The 27,041-nt window shown below is 35.7% G+C and overlaps 1 protein-coding gene and 1 pseudogene across 5 annotated transcripts in view; one reads left to right on the top strand and one right to left on the bottom strand.

Annotated features, from left to right (window-relative positions):
* Positions 1 to 27,041, top strand: part of SPAG16 (sperm associated antigen 16) — a 1,158,987-nt gene that overhangs the window by 1,008,809 nt on the left and 123,137 nt on the right. The window lies entirely within an intron of this gene.
* Positions 17,131 to 18,180, bottom strand: LOC100429017 (large ribosomal subunit protein uL18 pseudogene; annotated as a pseudogene).

The following is a 27,041-nucleotide window of genomic DNA, read 5'->3' on the forward strand; positions in this document are numbered from 1 at the left end:
CACATAATGATATATGTTCAAGTCCTTATCTATGAGTGTCTTTGTAAGTAACAAAGACAGACAACTTATAAGAATGAAAACTAGGGTAGCGAAGAGGAAGCAACATTCAAACAAAAGTGTTACTATTTTGTTTGTTCTGCCTGTAACATGTATTAAGCCCAACTGAATCTAGAATATAATGCCACAAGAATGTTAGTAATGTTAGCTAGAATCTTAGTAATGTTGAATGATTTTCATGGAAGTTTTTCAAGTCCCTTATCTATTGCCAATAGACTTTATTTTTGGATCAGACCTACTTAAAGATTGTGAACAGTCAACAGAGCTCAACAAATTAGATATAGAATATATCTAACAGAATAACAGAATAAAAGCCATATATGACAATCCCACAACTAACATCACACCTGTGGTGAAAAGTTGAAAGCTTTTTCTCTAAGATCAGGAACAAGACAAAGATGCCTGCCCTCACCACTTCTGTTCAACATATATACTGAAAATTCAAGATAGGGCGTTTAGGCTAAAGAAAGAAATAAAAGGTATCCAAACAGAAGAGAATAAAGTGAAATTGTCTCTGTGCACTGATGATTATGATATTAAGGAAAAAAATTAAAGAATCCTGCAAAAAATGTTAGAATAAACAAACTTAGTAAAGTTTCAGGATCAAAATCAACTTACAAAAAATTGGTAATGTTTCTATACACTAACAACAGACTGCCTGAAAAGAAAAAATTAAGAAAACAATCCCATTTACAAAAGTGTCAAAAGGAATAAAATACTTAGGAGTCAATTTAACCAATGAAGTGAAATATCTGTATACTGAAAACCATAAAACATTAATGAAAAAAAAAGAAGATATCACAAATAAATGGAAAGATACCCCATGTTTTTGAATTGAAAGAATTAATATTGTTAAAATGTCCATACTACCCAAAGCATTCTATAGATTCAATGCAATACCTATCAAAATTCCAATGCCATTCTTCACAGAAATAGAAAAAAAAAAAATCCCAAAATTTGTATGGAATTACAAAAAATCCTGAATAACTGAAGTAACCTTTACCAAAAGATAAAAGCTGGATTCCAAGTCTTTGCTATTGTGAATAGTGCCGCAATAAACATACATGTGCATGTGTCTTTATAGTAGCATGATTTATAATCCTTTGGGTATATACCCAGTAATGGGATGGCTGGGTCAAATGGTATTTCTAGTTCTAGATCCTTGAGGAATCATCATACTGTTTTCCAGAATGATTGAACTAGTTTACAATCCTACCAACAGTGTAAAAGTATTCCTATTTCTCCACATCCTCTCCAGCACCTGTTGTTTCCTGACTTTTTAATGATCGCCATTCTAACTGGTGTGAGATGGTATCTCATTGTGGTTTTGATTTGCATTTCTCTGATGGCCAGTGATGATGAGCATTTTTTCATGTGTCTGTTGGCTGTATGAATGTCTTCTTTTGAGAAGTGTCTCTTCATATCCTTTGCCCACTTTTTGATGGGGTTGTTTTTTTCTTGTAAATTTGTTTGAGTTCTTTGTAGGTTCTGGATATTAGCCCTTTGTCAGATGAGTAGATTCCAAAAATTTTCTCCCATTCTGTAGGTTGCCTGTTCACTCTGATGGTAGTTTCTTTTGCTGTGCAGAAGTTCTTTAGTTTAATTAGATCCCATTTGTCAATTTTAGCCTTTGTTGCCATTGCTTTTGGTGTTTTAGACATGAAGTCTTTGCCCATGCCTATGTCCTGAATGGTATTGCCTAGGTTTTCTTCTAGGGTTTCTATGGTTTTAGGTCTAACATTTAAGTCTCTAATCCATCTTGAATTAATTTTCGTATAAGGAGTAAGGAAAGGATCCAATTTCAGCTTTTTACTTATGGCTAGCCCATTTTCCCAGCACCATTTATTAAATAGGGAATCCTTTCCCCATTTCTTGTTTCTCTCAGGTTTGTCAAAGATCAGATGGCTGTAGATGTGTGATATTATTTCTGAGGACTCTGTTCTGTTCCATTGGTCTATATCTCTGTTTTGGTACCAGTACCATGCTGTTTTGGTTACTGTAGCCTTGTAGTATAGTTTGAAGTCAGGTAGTGCGATGCCTCCAGCTTTGTTCTTTCAACAACCCAAATGTCCGTCAGTGACAGACTGGATTAAGAAAATGTGGCACATATACACCATGGAATACTATGCAGCCATAAAAAAGGATGAGTTTGTGTCCTTTGTAGGGACATGGATGCAGCTAGAAACCATCATTCTCAGCAAACTATCGCAAGAACAGAAAACCAAACACCGCATGTTCTCACTCATAGGTGGGAATTCAACAATGAGATCACTTGGACTCGGGAAGGGGAACATCACACACCAGGGCCTATTATGGGGAGGGGGAGAGGGGGGAGGAATGGCATTGGGAGTTATACCTGATGTAAATGACGAGTTGATGGGTGCTGACGAGTTGATGGGTGCAGCACACCAACATGGCACATATATAACAAACCTGCACGTTGTGCACATGTACCCTAGAACTTAAAGTATAATAATAAAAAAAAGAAAAAAAAAGATAAAAGCTGGAGGCACTATACTACTGGATTTCAAAATATATTACAAACCTATAATAAACAAAACTGTATGATACTGGCATAAAAACAGACACACTGACCAGTGGAATAGGATAGAGAGCCCAGGAATAAACCCATACATTTATGGTGAATTGATTTTTGACAAAGGTGCCAAGATCATACAATGGGGAAAGAACAGTCCCTTCAAAAAATAATATTAGGAATACTTGATATTCATATACATAAGAATAAAAATAGGCTTTTATTTCAAACCTTGTATAAGAATCAACTCAAAGTAGATTAAAACCTTAAATGTAAGACCTGAAACTATAAAGCTATTAAAAGAGAACATAATGGGAAAAGCTCCATAACATTGATTGGTCTGGGCAATGATTTGTTGGATATAACCTCAAAAGCAAAAGCACGAAGAGAAAATAAAGATATCACAAATAAGTAGAAAGATATCCCACAAATAAATTCTTTCATGGATTGAAAGAATTAATAGAGAAAATGTCCATACTACTGAAAACATTGTATAGATTCAATGCAATATCTATCAAAATTCCAATGTTATTATTTACAGAAATAGAAAAAAATCCATAAAATGTGTATGGAAGGAACTACATGGGCTTATATCAGACTGAAAGTTTCTGCACAGTAAACAACAAAGTGAAGAGAAAACCCATATTTCAGGAGAAAATGTTTGCAACTCATATGTCAAATAAGAGGGTAAATAGCCAAAATATACAAGGAAATCAAACTACTTAAGAAGAAAACCCAAATGTCCATCAGTGACAGACTGGATTAAGAAAATGTGGCACATAGACACCGTGGAATACTATGCAGCCGTAAAAAAGGATGAGTTTGTGTCCTTTGTAGGGACATGGATGCAGCTGGAAACCATCATTCTCAGCAAGCTATCGCAAGAAAAGAAAACCAAACACAGCATATTCTCACTCATAGGTGGGAACTAAACAATGAGATCACTTGGACTCTGAAAGGGGAGGGATTGCATTGGGAGTTATACCTGATGTAAAGGACAAGTTGATGGGTGCTGACAAGTTGATGGATGCAGCACACCAACATGACACAAGTATACATATGTAACAAACCTGCACATTATGCACATGTACCCTAGAACTTAAAGTATAATAAAAAAATAAAAAAAAAAAAACAACAACAGTGACGTCTGGAAAAAAAAAAAAAGAAGAAGAAAACAAATAACCCTATTAAAAAGTGAGTGAAGGACTCAAATGGATATTTCTTGAAAGAAGAGATACAAATTGCCAACAAATACATGAGAAAATACTCAACATCTCTAATTATAAGAGAAATGTAAATTAAAACCACAATGAGAGATTGCCTCACAGCTGTTAGGGTGACTATTATCAAAAGATAACAAGTGTTGGCAAGCACGTGGAGAAAAGGGAACCCTCATACGCTGTAGGTGGTATTGCAAATTAATAGAGACATTTTGGAAAACAGTATGAAGTTTCCTCAAAAAATTAAAAATAGAATTATTGTGAGATCCAGCAATCTCACCACTGCATATATATCCAAAGGAATTGAAGTCAGTATGTTGAAGAGTTGTCTGCACTCCCATGTTGACTGCAGTACTCTTCACAATAGTCAAGATATGGAAACAATGCAAGTGTCCATCAATGGATGAATGGATTTTTTAAATGTGATATATTTACACAATGGAATACTATTCAGCCTTAAAAAAGGAAATTTGTCATTTTTGGCAACATGAATGAAACTAGAGGACATTGTCTTAAGTGAAATATCTAATGACATTTTAGTGGAAAATGATATAGGACTAACCATGTCATCAAAAAACTCAATTATTTTATCTTCCAGAGGCTGAAAGACGAACCAACATGACTGAAAATAAACAAACTAACAGAAGGCATTTGAATTTATGATAAAAGTAAACAATAGAGAAATTATGACTTGGCTTAATGAATGTAAGAAAAGTAAACAATAGAGAAATTATGGCTTGGCTTAATGAATACAACAAGAAGCATCAAGCATCTGAAGGGGGTGTGTGTGTGTACGTGTGTATTCTTCTTTGTGTATTTATGTGCCATTAGATATATCATTAGCTTCTGGATTTCTGCATTAATACATGCCATGCATGTAAAAGCTGTATAAAATGCTTTTCCCTATGCTATTCAGCAGTAATTTTTTGAAAGTCAGAGATTGCTGTATGCAAATGTTACTAAGTTCTACCAATCTCTAAAAATCACATTTAATAACAATATGCCAGACTTTTTATGTATAGAAAGAAATAGAATTATGTTATAAACACAATAATCAGCTATTTATCTTTTCAATATCTTCTGGGAAAAATTTGCAAGGTTTTGAAAGCCCACTTTAAATTTAAATTATAATGGTGGACATTTATGTTCTCAAGGTATCCATGTAATATATAGATAGCAAAATATCTTTGTTTCAGTTTAAACATGAAAATCCAAAATTAGCATCTCATAATCAAGGGAATTGCCTAATGTTGTCTTTCTGAAGATAAATGACATTTTTAAGTTTTTTATTATAAAATCTTATGATAAAATCAATGGGACTTTTTCATAAGTTAGAGAAGAAAATAAAACATCTAGCCTAATCTGACCTCCCAACTATAGAAACTGAATTCTATTTTAAATGATTTCCTTTGATCTTTGGACATATGCCTATTCTTTGCATGATTATGGCTGGAATTGGTGAGCATAGAATTATGTGTGCACACTAATGTGTGCGTGCATGTGTGTGTGTTTTGCTTACATAAATCACATTATTTTCTGATTAGTTAAATGTCTATCTTTTCTGAAGCATGAGATTTTTACTAAATGCAATAAATTTAGTGTACATTCAATTTTTCAAAACTATTTCAATCTACTCTGTGCCAAACTACAAATTGTAATGCCATAAGAATTATATTGCATGTATTTTATAACTCCAATCTACTTATTGGAAGGAGGGGGTGGTGAAACATATGTCATGTAGCTGTTAAAGGAGATCTTTGCCAGGTACTTCTAAAGATTTTAATTCAGGAGAAAATAATTGCAAAACAGAGAAGGTCTGTGAGAAGAATCTATCTTGAGCACTTAAGCTGAAACCAGAAGTCCAACAATGACCTCTGAATTATGGGGGTCACCTTGTATCCTCTATTTATCTTTAAAATTGAGCTTATCCTGAAATGTTTGCTTAAAGGCAAATGTTATTTCCTGATCGAGATCTTACAATGAATTAGTGCCAGAGACAGAACTTGGATTAAAGGAAAGAAAACATCTTTTGACTTTTAGGTCCATTATTATCAATATGTTTAGTTTCATAGCTTGTCTCCTCCCATTGGAGTCTTAATTCCTTTAAAACTGGAATTTCATCACACTCATCTTTGTATCCCTTAGAACACCAGGTACAAGATCATGCACTTAAAAATGTATTGACTTGAATAATTTTCCAGTGCAGTCTACTTATCTACATAAATAATCAGTTAGCAGATTAGATATGAAATGGTAACATTATTGAACATTGGCTGCATCTTAACCATTCTGTTAATTCCATTTGCATAGTCTTTGTTCAAGTATTTTACAGTTCAAGCTTTCTTTTGGACCATAATCCAAACATATTTAAAAAATAAAAATGAAGTCCATTGTGGGTATTTTTTACTTTCATAGAAGAAAGTGTAATTTAAACCTGTTGGTTGATAAAATAGAAAAAGCATCTTGGGATCCAAGTTTTTCTTCGGGATACCAATCTGAGTGGTCTGTCACTTTCTGCTTACAACATACTATGTTTATCAAACTAAACTCCTCAAAATGGAACTCATGAGCCTCTATGATATGGCTCCTGACTACATGTCCAACTTTATCTTCAGTAAACCTATGGCTTTCATATTCTCATGAGTCAACGTATTAGCTATCTTTCTACTCCTAGAATATCTCAACTTTGCCATTTTAGGAGTTTTCACTTGCCTGAAATGCATATCATATGCCTGAAATGCATATCCTTGATTAGTCCCATGGTTGACTCCATAGCCCTACAGTTCTTGGATTTAAATATCCTAGATATTTAAGTATCTTGTAAAGGGGTGTTTTCTGACCATTTTATCTATAAAGTAGCTCCCCATCAGAGGTACTTGCTGTCACATCACACTTTTTATTTCTTTCACAGCATGCGTCACAATAATGATCATATTCAGTAGCTGTCTTCTACAACAAAGTATAAGTTCCATAAATATAGTAACCTTTTTCTACCTTTTTCCTGAATATACCCACTGTGCAGAAAACAGTGCCCAATAGAAAGTAAAAGTCTAGGAAATGATTTTTGAATGAAAAAAACAAATATTTACTGAAAATCTGTGACTTTTAGATCTTAATTTAAGCGGTGAATTAATTTGAAGAGTGAAGTATAATTCTGATACTTTTTTGCATTTTTCTTTTCTTTAAAACCAATGACTAGTAAGTATCCATGTTGTAAGCCAGCCAAACTGCACTACCATTTCAACAATTAAGACTGAGGCATAGGAAATTAGGAAGTTTTCCAAAGTAGTAATAGGGATAAAAAAAGAATTTTTTAGCTTTGTTTATATTCAAACAAGAAATAACTATATTTTAAAAATTTTCCCCATCAGAGGTACTGAACGTAAATAAGTGCCTTATGATACCAAGTATTTTTTCATATCTATATCCATTTTAATAATTACCTTATGCAGAAGTTCATAGATTTAGAAGTTTGTTGGAAAGTTGTTATTTCTAATCTCCTAATAAGTTGAAAGAAAATGATGACTTCAAACAATATATTGAAACCTTATTAAGAGAAACTGGCCATGTGTGGTGGCTCATGCCTGTAACTCCAGCACTTTGGGAGGCCAAGGCTGGTGGATCACCTGAGGTCAGGTGTTTGAGACCAGCCTGGCCAACATGGCAAAACCCGTCTTTACTGAAAATGCAAAAATTAGCTAGGTGGGGTGGCGGATGCCTGTAATCACAGCTACTCAGAAAGCTGAGGGAGGAGAATCACTTGAACCCGGGAGGCGGATGTCGCAGTGAGCCAAGATTGTGCCATTGCACTCCAGCCTGAGTGACAAGAGTGAAACTATGTCTCAGAAAAACATAAATAAATAAAAAAAGAAACTGTGTGAAACTCCCTCCAGAAAAAAGAAAGAAAAAAGGAAGAATAGCAGGAGTCTGTTTTTATATGAATGTCATTGAGCTTAACAGATCTAGAAGTTAAGCTTTGAAGAGTTTTAACTATATATGTGATTCTTATAATATCTATTTAATTCAGAGGAAAATCAGAATAATTTCTTATAAGGAAATTTGTGATCTTAATGCACAGTACTATAATATTGACAACACTTCATTAAAATTATAAGTACTTATTGGTTTCCTTTCAAATTGTCACATCTGTGCCATTTCTACCTGTATGGCTTTTACAATTATAATTTATATTTACCAATTTTCCTTTTTAACATAGTATAAGGTATGAAAGATTTTTTTTATCACTTCCTAATTATTTTGTTATATTTTGCTATCATCTATGTTCTGAAAGTTATTTATGTCTCTTATATCTGTATGGTGGAATTTTTTTTTTATTCTTTAATTTCTAGGGTACATGTACACAACGTGCAGGTTTGTTACATGGGTATACACGTGCCTTGTTGGTTTGCTGCACCCATGAACTTATTTACATTAGGTATTTCTCCTAATGCTATCTCTTCCCTTACCCTCCAACCCACAACAGGCCCCACTGTGTGATGTTCCCCTGTGTTCAAGTGTTCTCATTGTTCATTTCCCACCTATGAGTGAGAACATGCGGTGTTTGGTTTGTCCTTCTGATAGTTTGCTGAGAATGATGGTTTCCAGCTTCATCCATGCAAAAGACATGAACTCATCCTTTTTTATGACTGCATACTATTCCATGGTGTATATGTGCCACATCTTCTTAACCCAGTCTGTCATTGATGGACATTTGGGTTGGTTCCAAGTCTTTGCTATTGTGAATAGTGCCGCAATAAACATGCATGTGCATGTGTCTTTATAGTAGCATGATTTATAATCCTTTGGGTATATACCCAGTAATGGGATGGCTGGGTCAAATGGTATTTCTAGTTCTAGATCCTTGAGGAATCACCACACTGTCTTCCACAGTGGTTGAACTAGTTTACACTCCCACCAGCAGTGTAAAAGCATTCCTATTTCTCCACATATTCTCCAGCATCTGTTGTCTCCTGGCTTTTTAATGATTGCCATTCTAACTGGTGTGAGATGGTATCTCATTGGGGTTTTGATTTGCATTTCTCTGATGACCAGTGATGATGAGCATTTTTTCATGTTTCTGTCGGCTGCATAAATGTCTTCTTTTGAGAAGTGTCTCTTCATATTTGTTGCCCATTTTGTGATGGGATGTATGTTTTTTTCTTGTAAATTTTTTTAAGTTCTTTGATTCTGGATATTAGCCCTTTGTCAGATGGGTAGATTGCAAAAATTTTCTCCCATTCTGTAGGTTGCCTGTTCACTCTAATGGTAGTTTCTTTTGCTGTACAGAAGCTCTTTAGTTTAATTAGATCCCATTTGTCTATTTTGCCTTTTGTTGCCATTGCTTTTGGTGTTTTAGTCATGAAGTCTTTGCCCATGCCTATGTCCTGAATGGTATTCCCTAGGTTTTCTTCTAGGGTTTTTATTATTATTATTATTATTATTATACTTTACGTTGTAGGGTACATGTGCACAACGTGCAGGTTTGTTACATATGTATACATGTACCATGTTGGTGTGCTGCACCCATTAACTCGTCATTTACATTAGATATATCTCCTAATGCTATCCCTCCTCCCTCCCCCCTCCCCACAATAGGACCTGGTGTGTGATATTTCCCTTCTTGTGTCCAAGTGATCTCATTGTTCAATTCCCACCTATGAGTGAGAATATGCAGTATTTGGTTTTCTGTTCTTGCAACAGTTTACTGAGAATGATGGTTTCTAGCTGCATCCATGTCCCTACAAAGGACATGAACTCATCCTTTTTCATGGCTGCATAGTATTCCATGGTGTCTATGTGCCACATTTTCTTAATCCAGTCTGTCACTGATGGACATTTGGGTTGATTCCAAGTCTTCGCTATTGTGAATAGTGCCACAATAAACATACGTGTGCACGTGTCTTTATAGCAGCATGATTTATAATCCTTTGGGTACATCCCCAGTAATGGGATGGCTGGGTCAAATGGTGTTTCTAGTTCTAGATCCTTGAGGAATCGCCACACCGTTTTCCACGATGGTTGAACTAGTTTACAGTCCCACCAACACTGTAAAAGTGTTGCTATTTCTCCACATCTTCTCCAGCACCTGTTGTTTCCTGATTTTTAATGATTGCCATTCTAACTGGTGTGAGATGGTATCTCATTGTGGTTTTGATTTGCATTTCTCTGATGGCCAGTGATGATGGGCATTTTTTCATGTGTCTGTTGGCTGTCTGAATGTCTTCTTTTGAGAAATGTCTGTTCATATCCTTTGCCCACTTTTTGATGGGGTTGTTTGTTTTTTTCTTGTAAATTTGTTTGAGTTCTTTATAGGTTCTGGATATTATTAGCCCTTTGTCAGATGAGTAGATTCCAAAAATTTTCTCCAATTCTCCAGGTTGCCTGTTCACTCTGATGGTCGTTTCTTTTGCTGTGCAGAAGTTCTTTAGTTTAATTAGATCCCATTTGTCAATTTTGGCTTTTGCTACCGTTGCTTTTGGTGTTTTAGACATGAAGTCCTTGCCCATGCCTATGTCCTGACTGGTATTACCTAGGTTTTCTTCTAGGGTTTCTATGGTTTTAGGTCTAACATTTAAGTCTCTAATCCATCTTGAATTAATTTTCGTATAAGGAGTAAGGAAAGGATCCAGTTTCAGCTTTCTACTTATGGCTAGCCCATTTTCCCAGCACCATTTATTAACTAGGGAATCCTTTCCCCATTTCTTGTTTCTCTCAGGTTTGTCAAAGATCAGATGGCTGTAGATGTGTGGTATTATTTCTGAGGGCTCTGTTCTGTTCCATTGGTCTATATCTCTGTTTTGGTACCAGTACCATGCTGTTTTGGTTACTGTAGCCTTGTAGTATAGTTTGAAGTCAGGTAGCGTGATGCCTCCAGCTTTGTTCTTTTGGCTTAGGATTGTCTTGGCAATGCGGGGTGATTTTTGGTTCTATATGAACTTTAAAGCAGTTTTTTCCAATTCTGTGAAGAAAGTCATTCTTATACACCAGAAACAGAGAGAGAGCCAAATCATGAATGAACTCCCATTCACAGTAGCTTCAAAGAGAATAAAATACCTAGGGATCCAGCTTCCAAGGGATGGGAAGGACCTCTTCAAGGATAACTACAAACCACTGCTCAGTGAAATAAAAGAGGACACAAACCAATGGAAGAACATACCATGCTCATGGATAGGAAGAATCAGTATTGTGAAAATGGCCATACTGCCTAAGTTAATTTATAGATTCTTCTAGGGATTTTATGGTTTTAGGTATAACATTTAAGTATTTAATCCATCTTGAATTAATTTTTGTATAAGGTGTAAGGAAGGGATCCAGTTTCAGCTTTCTGCATATGGCTAACCAGTTTTCCCAGTACCATTTATTAAATAGGGAACCCTTTCCCCATTTCTTGTTTTTGTCAGGTTTGTCAAGGATCAGATTGTTGTAGATGTGTGGCGTTATTTCTGGGACCTCTGTTCTGTTCTATTGGTCTATATATCTGTTTTGGTACCAGTACCATGCTGTTTTGGTTACTGTACCCTTGTAGTATAGTGTGAAGTCAGATAGCGTGATGCCTCCAGCTTTGTTCTTTTTGCTTGGGATTGTTTTGGCAATGCGGACTCTTTTTTGGTTCCATATGAAATTTAAAGTAGTTTTTTTCCAGTTCTGTGAAGAAAGTCATTGGTAGCTTGGTGGGGATTGCACTGAATCTATAAGTTACCTTGGGCAGTATGGCCATTTTCACGATATTGATTCTTCCTATCCATAAACATGGAATGTTCTTGCGTTTGTTTGTGCCCCCCTTTATTTCATTGAGTAGTGGTTTGTAGTTCTCCTTGAAGAACTACAAGTGGTTTGTAGTTCTCCTTCACACACCTTGTAAGTTGTATTCCTATGTATTTTATTCTCTTTGTAGAAATTGTGAATGGGAGTTCACTCATGATTTTGCTCTCTGTCTGTTATTGGTGTATAGGAATGCTTGTGATTTTTGCACATTGATTTTGTATCCTGAGACTTTGCTGAAGTTGCTTATCAGCTTAAGGAGATTTGGGGCGGAGACAATGGGCTTTCTAAATATACAATCATGTCATCTGCAGATGGACAATTTGACTTCCTCTTTTCCTAATTAAATACCCTTTCTTTCTTTCTCCTGCCTGATTGCCCTGGCCAGAATTTCCAACACTGTGTTGAATAGGAGTAGTGAGAGAGGGCATCCCTGTCCTGTGCCAGTTTTCAAAGGGAATGCTTCCAGTTTTTGCCCATTCAGTATGATATTGACTGTGGGTCTGTCATAAATAGCTCTTACTATTTTGAGATATGTTCCCTCAATACCTAGTTTATTGAGAGTTTTTAGCATGAAGGCTGTTGAATTTTGTCAAAAGCCTTTTCTGCATCTATTGAGATAATCATGTGAGTTTTGTCTTTGGTTCTGTTTATGTGATGCATTACATTCATTGATTTGCATATGTTGAACCAGCCTTGCATCCCAGGGATGAAGCTGACTTGGTCATGGTAGATAAGTTTTTGTTGTGCTGCTGGATTCAGTTTGCCAGTATTTTATTGAGGATTTCTGCATTAATGTTCATCAGGGATATTGGTCTAAATTTACGTTTTTTTGTTTGGTCTCTGCCAGGCTTTGGTATCAGGATGATGCTGGCCTCATAAAATGAGTTGGGAGGATTCCCTCTTTTTCTGTTAATTGGAATAGTTTCAGAAAGAATGGTACGAGCTCCTCTTTGTACCTCTAATAGAATTCAGCTGTGAATCCTGGTCCTAGACTTTTTTTGGTTGGTAGGCTATTAATTATTGCCTCAATGTCAGAGCCTGTGATTGGTCTATTCAGAGATTCAAATTCTTCCTGGTTTAGTCTCGGGAGGGTGTATGTGTCCAGGAATTTATCCATTTCTTCTAAGTTTTCTAGTTTGTTTGTGTAGAGGTGTTTATAGTATTCTCTGATGGTAGTTTGTGTTTCTGTGGGATTGATGGTGATATCCCCTTTATCATTTTTTATTGTGTCTATTTGATTCTTCTCTCTTTTCTTCTTTGTTAGTCTTGCTAGCAGTCTATCAATTTTGTTGACCTTTTAAAAAAAAAAAAACAGCTCCTGGATTCTTTAATTTTTTGGAGGGTTTTTTGTGTCTCTATCTCCTTCAGATCTGCTCTGATCTTACTTATTTCTTGCCTTCTGCTAGCTTTTGAATTTGTTTACTCTTGCTTCTCTAGTTCTCTTACTTGCAATATTAGGATGTCAATTTTAGATCTGTCCTGCTTTCTCCTGTGGGCATTTAGTGCTATAAATTTCCCTCTACTCACTGCTGTAAATGTGTCCCAGAGATTCTGGTACATTTTGTCTTTGTTCTTATTGCTTTCAAAGAGCATCTTTATTTCTGCCTTCATTTCATTATTTACCCAGTAGTCATTCAGGAGCAGGTTGTTCAGTTTCCTTGTAGTTAGGTGGTTTTGAGTGAGTTTCTTAATCCTGAGTCCTAATTTGATTGCACTGTGGTCTGAGAGACAGTTTGTTGTAATTTCTGTTCTTTTACATTTGCTGAGGAGTGCTTTACTTCCAACTATGTGGTCAATTTTGGAATAAGTGCAATGTAGTGCTGAGAAGAATGTATATTCTGTTGATTTGGGGTAGGGAGTTCTGTAGATGTCTATTAGGTCCGCTTGGTGCAGAGCTGAGTTCATGTCCTGGATATCCTTGTTAACCTTCTGTCTTGTTGATCTGTCTAATATTGACAGTGGAGTGTTAAAATCTCCCATTATTACTGTGTGGGAGGCTAAGTCTCTTTGTAGGTCTCTAAGGACTTGCTTTATGAATCTGGGTGCTCCTGTATTGGGTGCATATATGTTTAGAATAGTTAGCTCTTCCTGTTGAATTAATCCCTTTACCATTATGTAATGGCCTTCTTTGTCTCATTTGATCTTTGTTGGTTTAAAGTCTGTTTTATCAGAGAGTAGGAGTGCAGCCCCTGCTTTTCTTTTTTTTTTTTTTTCTTTTTTTCCTTTCTATTTGCTTTGTAGATCTTCCTCCATCCCTTTATGTTGAGCCTATGTGTGTCTCGGCACATAAGATGAGTCTCCTGAATACAGCACCCTGATGGGTCTTAACTCTATCCAATTTATCAGTCTGTGTCTTTTAATTGGGGCATTTAGCCCATTTACATTTAAGGTTAATATTGTTATGTGTGAATTTGATCCTGTCATTATGATGTTAGCTGGTTCTTTTGCCCATTAGTTGATTCAGTTTCTTCCTAGCATCGATGGTCTTTACGTGTTTTTCCAGTGGCTAGTTCCTATTGTTCCTTTCCATGTTTATTGCTTCCTTCAGGAGCTCTTGTAAGGCAGGCCTGGTGGTGACAAAATCTCTCAGCATTTGCTTCTCTGTAAAGGATTTTATTTCTCCTTTATTTATGAAGCTTAGTTGGCAGGATGTGAAATTCTGGGTTGAAAATTCTTTTAAGAATGTTGAATATTGTCCCCCACTCTCTTCTGGCTTGTAGAATTTCTGCCGAGAGATCTGCTGTTAGTCCAATGGACTTCCCTTTGTGGGTAGCCTGACCTTTCTCTTCGCTGCCCTTCACATATTTTCCTTCATTTCAACCTTGGTTAATCTGACAATTATGTGTCTTGGGGTTGCTCTTCTCCAGGAGCATCTTTGTGGTGTTCTCTGTGTTTCCTGAATTTGATTGTTGACCTGCCTTGCTAGGTTGGGGAAGTTCTCCTGGGTAATATCCTGCAGAGTGTTTTCCAACTTGGTTCCATTCTCCCTGTCACTTTCAGGTACACTAATCAAACGTAGATTTGGTCTTTTCACATAGTCCCAGATTTCTTGGAGGCTCTGTTTGTTTCTTTTTACTTTTTTCCTCTAAACTTCTCTTCTCACTTTATTTCATTAATTTTATCTTCAATCACTGATATTCTTTCTTCTACTTGATCTTCAAAGTCATTCTTTGTCCAGCTTTGTTCCATTGCTGGTGAGGAGCTGCGATCCTTTAAAGAAGAAGAGGTGCTCTGATTTTTAGAATTTTCAGCTTGTCTGCTCTGGTTTCTCTCCATCTCTGTGGTTTTATCTACCTTTAGTCTTTGATGTTAGTGACCTACAGATGGGGTTTTGGTGTAGATGACCTTTTTGTTGATGTTGCACTCTCCGGGTGAGGCGATGCCCCACCCTGCTTTGGCTTGCCCTTTGTGGGCTGCACCCACTGTCCAATCAGTCCCAATGAGATGAACCAGGTACCTCATTTGGAAATGCAGAAATCACCCGTCTTCTGCGTCGATCACACTGGGAGCTGCAGACAGGAGCTGTTCCTATTTGGTCATCTTGGAACCAGACCCCATCCTTTTTCAAGGTAGGAAAGATTATTGACCTTATTTTGTCTAGGTAGAGAAACTGTATCATACAATGGTATATTTGAGCTTCTGTGGGATTGATACAGTCCTTCTATAAAGAGCCTACATAAATGCCTTATGGATCTTCTTATTTTCCTAAGAAGCACTATCTTTGAGAAAAAACTTATTTTCTGGTAAATAAAATGAGGAAATATTAGGGGCAAAGTTGAGAGCCTTCAACTTTCAATTATTCCCTTTAAAGCTCATATTTGATTTTGGATTATGCTACAGTGAATGCACACAAATCCCACTTTTCAAATAGAATAATTTATTTTCTTAATGTTTATGTTTCAACCTAAAAGAATTGTTTTTATACCTGCATTTGAACCTTCAGAAAACAAGATTCTCAGAATAATGAAAAACTACATTTTAACCTAAATGTGGAACTGTGATTACAGACATTACTGCAAGCAAGTGATTCAAACACCACTTTTCCTGTGTCATCTTTTAAACACCGCAGCAGATTTTTTATTTTGAACTTGTACTTGACTTCTGCTTCTATCTAAGTTAGAGGAACAGTAATTGGATGTACCCTACTGCCGGAAACAATAACAAGCAACAACAAAAACAAACAGAATGTCTGAAACAAGCTTTTTTTTTTTTTTTTTTTTTTTTAGACGGAGTCTTGCTCTGTCTCCAGGTTGGAGTGCAGTGGCGCAATCTTGGCTGACTGCAACCTCTGCCTCCTGGGTTCAAACGATTCTCCTGCCTCAGCCTCCGGAGTAGCTGAGACTACAGGCGTGCACCACAGTACCCAGCTAAGTTTTTTGGTTTTAGCAAAGACTGGGTTTCACCATGTTGAGAAAGATGGTCTTGATCTCTTGACCTTGTGATCCGCCCTGATCAACCTCCTGAGAAACAAGCATTTTTTTAAATTGCAAAACACTAGGCAATGAAGTACAAGTAACCCAGAGAGATGAAAAACAGAGCCCCACATTTGCATCACCTTCCTGCTTTGAGAGAATTTCTAAGCCACAACTCAAGAAAGGAGAGCTCAGATGGAAATTGGTGAACTCTGTAAGGTAAGGAAATGAAAATGAGAGCACAGGGATAGCAAGGCTTTTGGAATTCACAGAATAGAGATCTGGAGAGGTGAGAGATACACAAAGAACCCTAAATATTTGCATAAGATACTCCTCAAGTATTCATCAGAGTACTGATCAGGACATGCATGTGAGGAAACTGATTGACATTTGTAGTACATTCCATCCATCAGTAGCACAACACATATTCATTTCAAATATACATGAAACATTGACCAAGATATATACTAAGCCATAAAATAAGTCTTAGTGAATTTTAAAAGATTCAACTCATGCAATGTATTTCTCTAACCAAAACAGGATAGACTTAAAATTCAATCAGTCCCCAAATATTTGAAAATCAAAAACCCCATGGATCAAAGAAGAAATAAAAAGAGAAATAAAAAAGTATTTTGAACTGAACGACAATGAAAATACAAACATATCAAAAACTAAGGAATGACGCTAAAGCAGTTCTTAGGAATTTACAGCACTATATGCTAACATTACTAAAGACAAAATTTCTCAAATTAATGACACCAACGATCACTTTAAGACACCAGAAGACATGAAAATTAACTCAACATAGCAGAAAGGAAAGTATAAATACCAGGACAGAAATCATGGTTGAATAGAGATGATGTCAGTAATGCAATGCTGTGTTAATATTTGAAATCAGACAGTGTAATTCACCATGCAAACTAAAAAACATGCAAAAAAATAAAGAAGACATAAATAAATAGAGAGCTATACTTGTTCATCAACAGAAGACTCAAAATGATTAAGATGTCAGTTCTCCCCAAACTTATCTATAGATTAAATACAATGCCAGTTCAAATCCTAGTAGGTCTTAATTGAAGAAATTTTCAAGCCGATTTTAAAACTCATATGGAAATTAAAAAATACAGAATCACTAAAACAACTTTGAGAAAGAACAAAGTTGGAGTAGTAACAGTATCTGCTCTCAAGGTTTATTACGATGCTACAATAATCAAGACTGTATTGGATTGGCATAAAGAAATAACTTGGTCAAAGAAACAGAGTAGAGATTCCAGAAATAGATCCACATATGGGCAACTGTTGTTGGTTTTTTTTTTTTTTTTTAAGTTTATCATCTTTCTGAAAAATCTTCATAGAAAACTGTGTGGTTTAACTCTAAGCAGCCCGCTCCTGAGCTGTGAGGAATCTTGCCTTCTTTGAAGCTACCTGATCTTTCTTCCAGCAAGGGACATTTTGGGATGGTTCTACCTCTTTTTAACTTATTTATTGGGTGTCTTCTCATAGACTGGATTCTCTCATATAGCAGCAAGAGCTTTCTTATACATCTCCTCCATGTCTGGAGTTATGCTGTTCTTTATATATTGAGAGGATTGTTTCTTGTAAGCATCTTCATCTTCCTCCACTTAGTAGTGCATGTAATCTGCAACATTCTGGCCTATAATGTGCTTCCGGTGTACTTCTGCATTAAATTCCCTGCTTTCAGAATCATAATCAGGGAATCGTTTGGTACTGTAAGGGATAGACAAACCTCCATTCACAGCTCCCTCAGGGTCCCAAAAACTTTACTGCCAGTAGTAGTTCTGGCAAGGCCTTTATCTCCAGTCACCACCACTTGGTCTTCATAGATCTTGTCCATACCAAACCTATTGAGAAGCCTGTGGTCCAGCAGCAGGCCAGTACAATATGCTGCAGCGTAATTTGTCAGGCCAACCTTCACACCATATTTTGACAGTCCATGTGCATATGCTATGTAGACTATCATATCCCCTTCTATACAGGCATAAGCAATCTGACAAATGATATCTGTTTGTTACACTACCATCCTGTATTTGGGTGTTTTCTATTTATTTTTATCCTGTATCAACAAGCGTTTCTGAGCATAGTAATCAGTTTTACCCTCCCGTTGTCTTCTAAATTTCACTTGGTGTCTCTTAAAGTAGGCCTTATTCTTAACAACTTTAACAAATCACATCCTGCAGATCTAATGCCCATGTCCGCAGCTTGGCAGAGACTTCTAGGCCCAGCATCGCTAGGCGGGGAAAAGAGGGAGCAACTGATTTCTGATGAAGTTGATGACAGGGAAGAATGGGAACTCTCATACACTCCTGCTGGGAATGTAAAATGGCATGACTCCTATGTGTTTGGAAAACAGTTTGACAGTTTTTTAGAAAGTTTAATATATACCTATCATATGACTCAGCCATTATACTCCTAAGAGAAACAAAAACAGATGTCCATACAAAGACTTGTACCCAAATATTCATAGAATCTTTATATTCAATAGTCAAAAACTAGAAATAACTCAAATGACCATCATCCAAATTGTGGTATGTCCATACAATAAAATGTAACAAACTACTGATAAACACAGTGTGGATGAATCTAGAAATAATTATACTGAATTTAAAAAGCTAGTCGAAAAACAGTATATATGGTGTGATCCCATTTATATAGAACTCAAAAAAATACAAAGTAATCTATATAACTGAAAGCACAGTTCCTGTAGAGAGGCTTCCTGTAGAGAGGATTGCAGTGGGTTCTAATCTCTCATTATACATGAGAACAAAGAAACTTTCAGCGGTGATGGATATGTTTACTATCTTGATTGTGATAAAGGCTTCAGAAGTGTATACATGTGTTAAAACATTGAATTATACACTTTATATGTGTACATTTTATCGCAGATCAATTATACTTTAACACTGTTAAAATATGAATAAAGCATGTCTTAAAACATTTAGAAATTCAAAATAGCAGAAATTAAATATAAATTATAAATGATGTAGATTAAATCAATTATAATAAAATTGCTGAAAAAAGTGTTATCAGAAATAAAAGGAAAATGGTACCTTACTATGGTCACGATAAATCTAATGAGGAGGAATATTGTATAACACTGATAAACACTAGTGGATTTTGTTCCTGGTTCAAATCTGTCAATTCAGTATTTCCTAAGATTAATATTAATTTATTGCATAAAACATTTGTGTTTAGTCAATTGATAGATTGATTATTTCTTCTAAATACAGAGGAAGCTTTATCTGGGAATTGCATGATTTCCTAGTGATTCTGACTACTATTCTAACAGGACACAATTTTGCAGATATATTCTTCTTGATTTTGACTAAGAATTTAAAGAAATACCATTATTAAAATTTTTAATTAATTTTTTCTACCGTCTTAGAATGAAAATTTTAGAGCAGAAAAGACCTCAGAAACCTTGTAATGTATCTCCTTAATACACAAATTGAGCTCAATTTAAATGGCAAACTTAGGATATGAGGAGTAATTGGCAACAAGTGCTGGAACCAGATTTCAAGTCTCATAATATCCAGTCCAAAACTGTGAGACACTACGTAGGTTTCTTCAACTTGACATATTATGTATGATAGCATAATGGATTTTCTAAATAGGTGGAAGAAGCCTTTACCTTGGACTGACAGATTTGCTGTGAAAAGACAAAAAGGATCACAGCAGGTTCAGATGAAACATTGACAGGAGCCTCCACCTAACTCCAATACTGACTCAGCATGAGATGTATAGATGACAGCAACAAATTCTCTAAAAAATTATATATGTAAGAAAAGATGCAGCCTAGCAAACACATAAAAGTATACAACTGTGATAATTATTAATAATTATTAATAATTGCAGGGCCTACCAGTCGTCTGTCAGTAAATTGATTGTACACAGGTTTACTGCCTGGGTAATTTGTTTATCTTGCCTGCATCAGTTATTTTGTTGAATTATTATTATAGTAACATGTGTGAACCAGTCTTCTAAAAGTGTAAAGACTTGGTCTCTTCTTGTTAATTTATGCTTTAGTCATGACAGCAGCAACAACCAGTGCAAAAATAATAGCAAATACTTACAGGGTGTTAAATATATGCCAGCCTCATATTAGCAGTGTATAACAATTCACATATTCGCACTCCTTTAAGTATTTTAGGTATTTCTAAATACATATATGTTAACTCCTTTAATTGCCACAAAGCCTATAAGTCTGATGCTATTTTTACCCCTAATTTACAGATGTGGAAACAGAAAGATACATTGAGTTGTGGAGCAAGAAACACCCTGGAGATAATACTCTAAACCACTTTTTTAAAGTGTAGAATTAGCTTTACAAAAAATAGAAAATAAAAAGCTTGCCACTTTAGCCAAAATTTAGAAGAAGGATTGTATTCCAAACTAATGCTTTCTGCTGATATTGGCAGAATTTCTGCTGCTCTAATAGTTTCTGTTTAATGAGCAAATTGCTTTAAGTACACATATAACACTGTGGCATTAAGGATAAGATATTCAGCCAATTCCTTTCTCATCTGTGATAGTTCCAGCTCTGCTTATTTGTACAATAGCACTTTGAATTTAACCTTTAGAAAAACACAAGAAATTAACATTATAAACTTCTTTAAATTACCAATGAATAAAGGGGGCAACAAAATCAGTAATTTATTAAATAAAACACAATGAAGCATTCAGGAAGATGTCATGAAAATGCTAATTAATAATCAAAACTTATCCTATTAATCTGAAAGCTTTTCAGTTAGGAGACTTCCAGATAACATTTAAAAATAAGCACTGTACATTCTTAAGCAGAGATTTCATGACTAGGTCATATCCCTATTTTGGGGTGTAAGGGAATACCCTGCAGTGAATATCCTCTGAAAGAGACTGCTTTATGAGAAAAAACACAAAGATTATCTTCTAGGTCACTAACAAGGGCTGATTATTTCATGTCATGTCATATTGCTTTTCTTTTTCCTCTTTGTCTTGATAAATGGTATCAGTTCTCCAAAACCCAGCTTATCTCATCCCTTTAATCTCCTTTGGTTTGATTTCTTTCTTCTTCGACTTTCCAGAACACTGAGGTCTATACATAGCATCTAGCACTAAGTTTTATAATATTTCTCCTTTTGGTTATTGATTCTAACTACTTAGCTGAGCATTAAATATTGTAATATACACCCTGCTGGTGGTGCATCTGTCTCACGTTTCTCTGTCAAGCACCTATCAAAAAACCACAGGTAGGAGACTCTCAGGAGCGCTCTGCTCCTTTTGTCCACTGAAAACAAAAAGTGTATATTCCTTTGGAGGTCTTTGCATATGTAGAAAGCTAAAAGTCCAGCTAAATATTATTTAAGTTGAAAATGATTGATGCCTTCTTTGGGTAAGAAAGTCTTTTAGTTTTTCCAGTCTAGTCAAACTTCATTACCAAAGTATCTTTTATCCAATAAACTCATTTTTAAGGTTGAATAATAGTCTACTGTGTGTGTGTGCGCGCGCGCATGTGTATTTGTGTGTAACCCTGTTTTCTTCATTCATCCACTGATGGACATTTAGGTTGATTTCATGTCTTGGCTATGATGACTAGTACTGCAATAAACATGGGAGTACAAATGTCTGTCTAATATACTGATTTCCTTTCTTTGGATATATCCCCAAAAGTGAGATTGTTGGCTCTATTATAGATCTATTTTTAATTTTTTGAGGAACCTCCATACTGTTTTCCATTTCAACTGTTGAGTTGTAACAGTTTCTTATATATTTTGGATATTAAGCCCTTATCAGATATATGGCTTACAAACATTTTTTCCCAATCCATAAGTTTCTGTTTCATTCTGTTGATTGTTTCATTTGCCGTTCAAATGAAAAACTACCAAAACCTACTAAACTACTAAACTACTTAACTACTAAAACTGCTAGCCGGGCGTGGTGGCTCACGCCTATAATCCTAGCACCTTGAGAGGCTGAGGCAGGTGAATCACAAGGAGTTCGAGACCAGCCTGGCCAATATGGTGAAACCCCATCTCTATTAAAAATACGAAAAATTAGCTAGGTGTGGTGGTGGGCACCTGTAACTCCAGCTACTCAGGAGGCTGAGGCAGGAGAATCGCTTGACCTGGGAGGCAGAGGTTGCAGTGAGCCGAGATCGCACCACTGCACTGTAGCACTGGAGACAATGCAAGACTCCATCTCAAAAAATAAAAATAATAAATAAATAATAATAATAAACTGCTAAAAAGCAGATGCTTTTTAGTTTGATGGAATCCCACTTTCCTAGTTTTGCTTTTGATGCCTGTGCTTTCAGTGTCATAGCCAAAATGTCATTGTCTAGACCAATGTTAATAAGCTTTTTCCCTCTCTTCTAGTAGTTTTATGATTTTGGAAATATGTGTAGGTCTTATTCCATTGAGTTAATTTTTGTACATCACTTGACATTATGCAAAGTGAAGTAAACCAGACACAGAAAGATAAATACTACATTATTTATTTCTATATGGAACCTAAAATAGTTGAACTCAAGCAGCAGAGAGTAGAATGGTGGTTGCTGGGGTGTGGTGAAGGAAGTAAGGGAGAGATGTTGGTCTGGGGATACAAAGTTTCAGTTATGCAAGATGAATAGGCTCTGGAGATCTAATGTACAACAATGTGACTATAGTTAACAGTACTGTATTGTGTACTTGAAATTTGCTAAGCTCTTAAGTGTTCTCACCACACACACACACATACACACACACACAGAATCTTCAGGGATCCCAAAAGGTTTCTATGAATGCTTATCTAATTTATTTCACGAAAATCCATGTAAACCCCCAATAATACTATAAATGACTAAATAGTGTATATAAAAAAATAATAATAACAGAGTCTGGGTGTGGTGGCTCACACCTATAATCCCAGCACTTTGTGAGGCTGAGGCGGGCGTATCACTTGAAGCCAGGAGTTGGAGAGCAGCCTGGCCAACCTGCCAAAATCCTGTCTCTACTAAAAACACAAACATTAGCTGGTTGTGGTGGTACATGACTATAATTCCATCTACTTGGGTGGCTGAGGCACAAGAATTGCTTGAACCCAGGAGGCAGAGGTTCCAGTAAGTCAAGATACCACCACCGCACTCCAGCCTGGGCGACAGAGTGAGACTGTGTCTCAAATATAAATAAAATAAAAAATAACAGTGATACCTTGTTCTTATATTCTCTGGCTGCATTAGAATCACTAAAATGATTGAATTGACCTATGAAATTATTAATGCTACCCATTATGGACTAATGATGGATCACTTTCCTCAGTCTCATCTTCCTTGTTTCTTAATTTGAATTTTGACTGCCATGAAAGACTGTTTTCTGATGATTTTGAATTTACTGAATTAACTATGAATTAAGACTAAAAATATATATTTGGAGATTAATAAAGTTCTTCAGAAAAGGTGTTTTATTTACATATTTATTTTGGTATAAGATTCCCTACATCTTATAATTACACCATCAAAAACACAAACTTAACTTACCTTTCCTCCTTGCATATTTAGCAGTGCCAGAATCATGCATGGCCTGTTACTTTCTGAACCATTTCCTACTGATTATATCCACTGAAATGTTGACATTGAATGATTGCTGAACTCTATCTGTACAAGCACTGAAAGTATTTGAAAGTAGAAATTACTCTTCAAATTTCATTTCTTTTATCTTTCCTGTTATAAGAACTTATCAGTGATTTCTTTCTGTATCCCATTATAGAAATGGCATCATGAAATAAAATATAAGCCGGCAGTTCGCAGATTTATTACTGTATTTGATATATTCACATTTTAAAGAGTGGTGCTCTGTAGTTAAATGAATCCAAAGAGATTAAATCTCTTTAAAAGGAATCCTCTAAGAGTGGAATTTTCTTGCCAATACCGCTTGATCAGACCGTAATTGGGTGTGGGCTTTCAGAAACTGCAACACGTTTCATCTGCTCATCTATTTGAAGCAGAATTATTTTTTTGAGTTTCAATATCTTAAAATATTGATTTTTCTGTCTAATCATTACAATTGAATGTATTCATATTAGTTGATTTCTATGAAAGTATCAATATCAATAGAAAATTACATCTTGGAAATGGATTTGACTCATGTACTTGAAAAATCAGTGTGTGAGGAAATTTAGAAGTCTAGTTTTCATTAATCTTAGCATAAAGTGTTTTATTGAAACAAAATACTTCATGTATTTGTATTTTAGTATTTGTTACATATGTAGAATAGGTAATGACCAAGTCAGGTGATTTTGGGTATCCATCACCTTGAGTATTTATCATTTCTATGTGTTAGTAACATTTCAAGTCCTCTCTTCTAACTACTTTGAAATATACAATACATTTGTTGCTCACTATAATCACCCGACTGTGCTTTTGAATATTGGGGGTTATTTCTTCTATTTAACTGTATGCCTGTACCCACTAATCAACCTCCGTTTACCCCCCAATCCCACCCTTCCCAGCCTCTGGCATCTACAATTCTATTCTCTGTCTCCATGAGATCAACTTTTTTAGCTCCCACGTATGAATGAAAACATATGGTATCTGTTGTGCTGTGTCTGGCTTATCTCACCTAATGTAACAACTTCCAGTTCCATCCATGTTGCTGCAAATGCCCTAATTTTATTATTTTTATGACCAAATAGTATTCCTTTGTATATATATTCTGCATTTTTAAAAACCCACTTATACATTAATGGACAATTAGGTTGATTCCATATCTTTGCTATTGTGAATAGTGCTGCAAAGACACGCAAGTGCAGGTAGGTATCCCTTTGATACACATTTTTCTTTCTCTTTGGATAAATACCCAGGAGTGGGATTGCTGAATCTTATGGTAGTATGATTTTTGATTTTTCGAGAAATCTCCATTCTGTCTTCCATAGTAGTTATACTAATTTACATTCCCACTGACAGTGTATGACTTCCCTTTTCCTAACATCCTCATCAGCATCTATTAATTTTTTTGTCTTTTTAGTAAGAGCCATTCTAACTGGGGTAAAGTAATATCTCTTTGTGGTTTTAATTTTCATTTCCCTGCTGGTTAGCAAGACTGAGTATCTTGTCATATACCACTTGATCATTTCTTTTTGAGAAATGTCTATTGTCCTTTGCCCACTTTTTTTTTTTTTTTTTTTGAGACGTTGTCTCGCTCTGTCACCCAGGCTGGAGTGCAGTGGTGCGATCTTGGCCCACTACAAGCTCCGCCTCCCGGGTTTACACCATTCTCCTTCCTCAACCTCCTGAGTAGCTGGGACTACAGGAGCCCGCCACCACGCCCAGCTAATTTTAGAGACGGGGTTTCACTGTGTTAGCCAGCCAGGATGGTCTTAATCTCCTGCCCTCGTGATCCACCCGCTTCAGCCTCTCAAAGTTCTGGGATTACAGGCGTGAGCCACTGTGCCTGGCTCTTTGCTCATTTTTTAATAGGATTTTTTTTTAAATTGTTGAGTTGTTTGAGTTTATTGTATATTTCGGATATTAGTCTCTTGTTGCATGAATAGTTGGCAAATATTTTCTCCCATTCAACAGGTTGTCTCTTTACTCAACAGATTGTTTCCTTGCTATGTAGCTTTTTACTTTAATAGTCACATTTGTCTATTTTTGTTATAGTTCTCTGTGCTTTTGGGGTCTTAGCCATGAAATGTTTGCTAAGATTGATGTCTTGAAGTGCATTTTCTATGTTCTTTTCTAGTATTTTTACAGTTTCAGGTTTAATGTTTAAGTATTTCATGGATCTTGAGTTGGTTTTTCCAGATGAAGAGAGGGAGCAGTCCAGATTCATTATTTTACATATGTACATCTAATTTTCCCCGAACCATTTATTGAAGAGGATGTCCTTTCCCAGCATATGTTCTTAATGCCTTTATCAAAAATAAGTTGTCAATAAATATATGGATTTACTTCTGGACTCACTGATCCATTGGTCTGTGTGTCTACTCTTACACAAATACCATGCTGTTTGGGTTATTATAGCCGTCATAATATATTTTGAAGTTGGGTAGTGTGAAGTCTTCGGCTTTGTTCCTTTGGCTGAGGATTGTTTTGGCTGGCTCTTTTTTGGTTTGATATGAATTCTATAACTTTTTTTTTTTAATTCTGTGGAAAGTGACATTCTTACTTTGATAGGAAATGCATAGTATCTACAGATGCTTTAAGCAGTATGAAAATTTAACAAAATTGAGTTTCCCAATCCATGAGCCTGGGATACTGACCTGTAGTTTTGGTTTGTTGTTGTGTCTTTGTCTGGTTTAGTATCTGGGTAATGCTAGCCTCATAGAATGATTTAGGGCGACTTCTCACCTCTTCAATTTTTTTGAATACTTTCAGGAGAAATGGTATTTATTCTATCTATGTTTGGTAGAATTTGGCTGTGAATTCATCTGGTCCTGGGCTTTTCTTTGTTGGGAGACTTTTCATTACTGATTCAGTCTCACTACTCACAATTGGTATGTTCAGGGTTTTTTTTGTTTTTTTTTTTTCCTGATTCAATCTTGGTAGGTGTATGTTGTGAGGAATTCATCCATTTCTTCTAGGTTTTCCAGTATTTTAGCATATAGTTGTGCATAATAATCTCTGATGATCTTTTGTATTTTGGCGGTATCAGTTGCAATGTCTCCTTTTCTGATTTGGTTTATTTGGTTTTTTTCTCTTTTTCACAGCAACAGTGGCCAATACTTTTGTTTTGTCTTGTTGATTGTGTTTGTTTTAAATCTCTATATCATTGAGTTCTGATCTGATATTTGCTATTTCTTTCCTTCTGATAATTTTGGATTTGACTTGTTCTTGCTTTCCTAATTCCTTGAGGTGCATCATTAGGTTGTTTATTATAAATCTTTCTAGTTTTTAAATGTAAACATTTATTGTTATAAATTTCCCTTTTAGCACTGCTTTTGCTGTCTCTCACAAGTTTGGATATTTTTGTATTTCCATTTTTATTTATTTCAAGAAATTTTTTTATTTTCATCTTAATTTCTTCATTGACCCAATGGTGGGTCATCCAGAAGCATGTTTTTAATCTTCATGTATCTGTA

The sequence above is a fragment of the Macaca mulatta genome, chromosome 12 (assembly GCF_049350105.2).
Source record: "Macaca mulatta isolate MMU2019108-1 chromosome 12, T2T-MMU8v2.0, whole genome shotgun sequence".
Lineage (NCBI taxonomy): Eukaryota > Metazoa > Chordata > Mammalia > Primates > Cercopithecidae > Macaca > Macaca mulatta.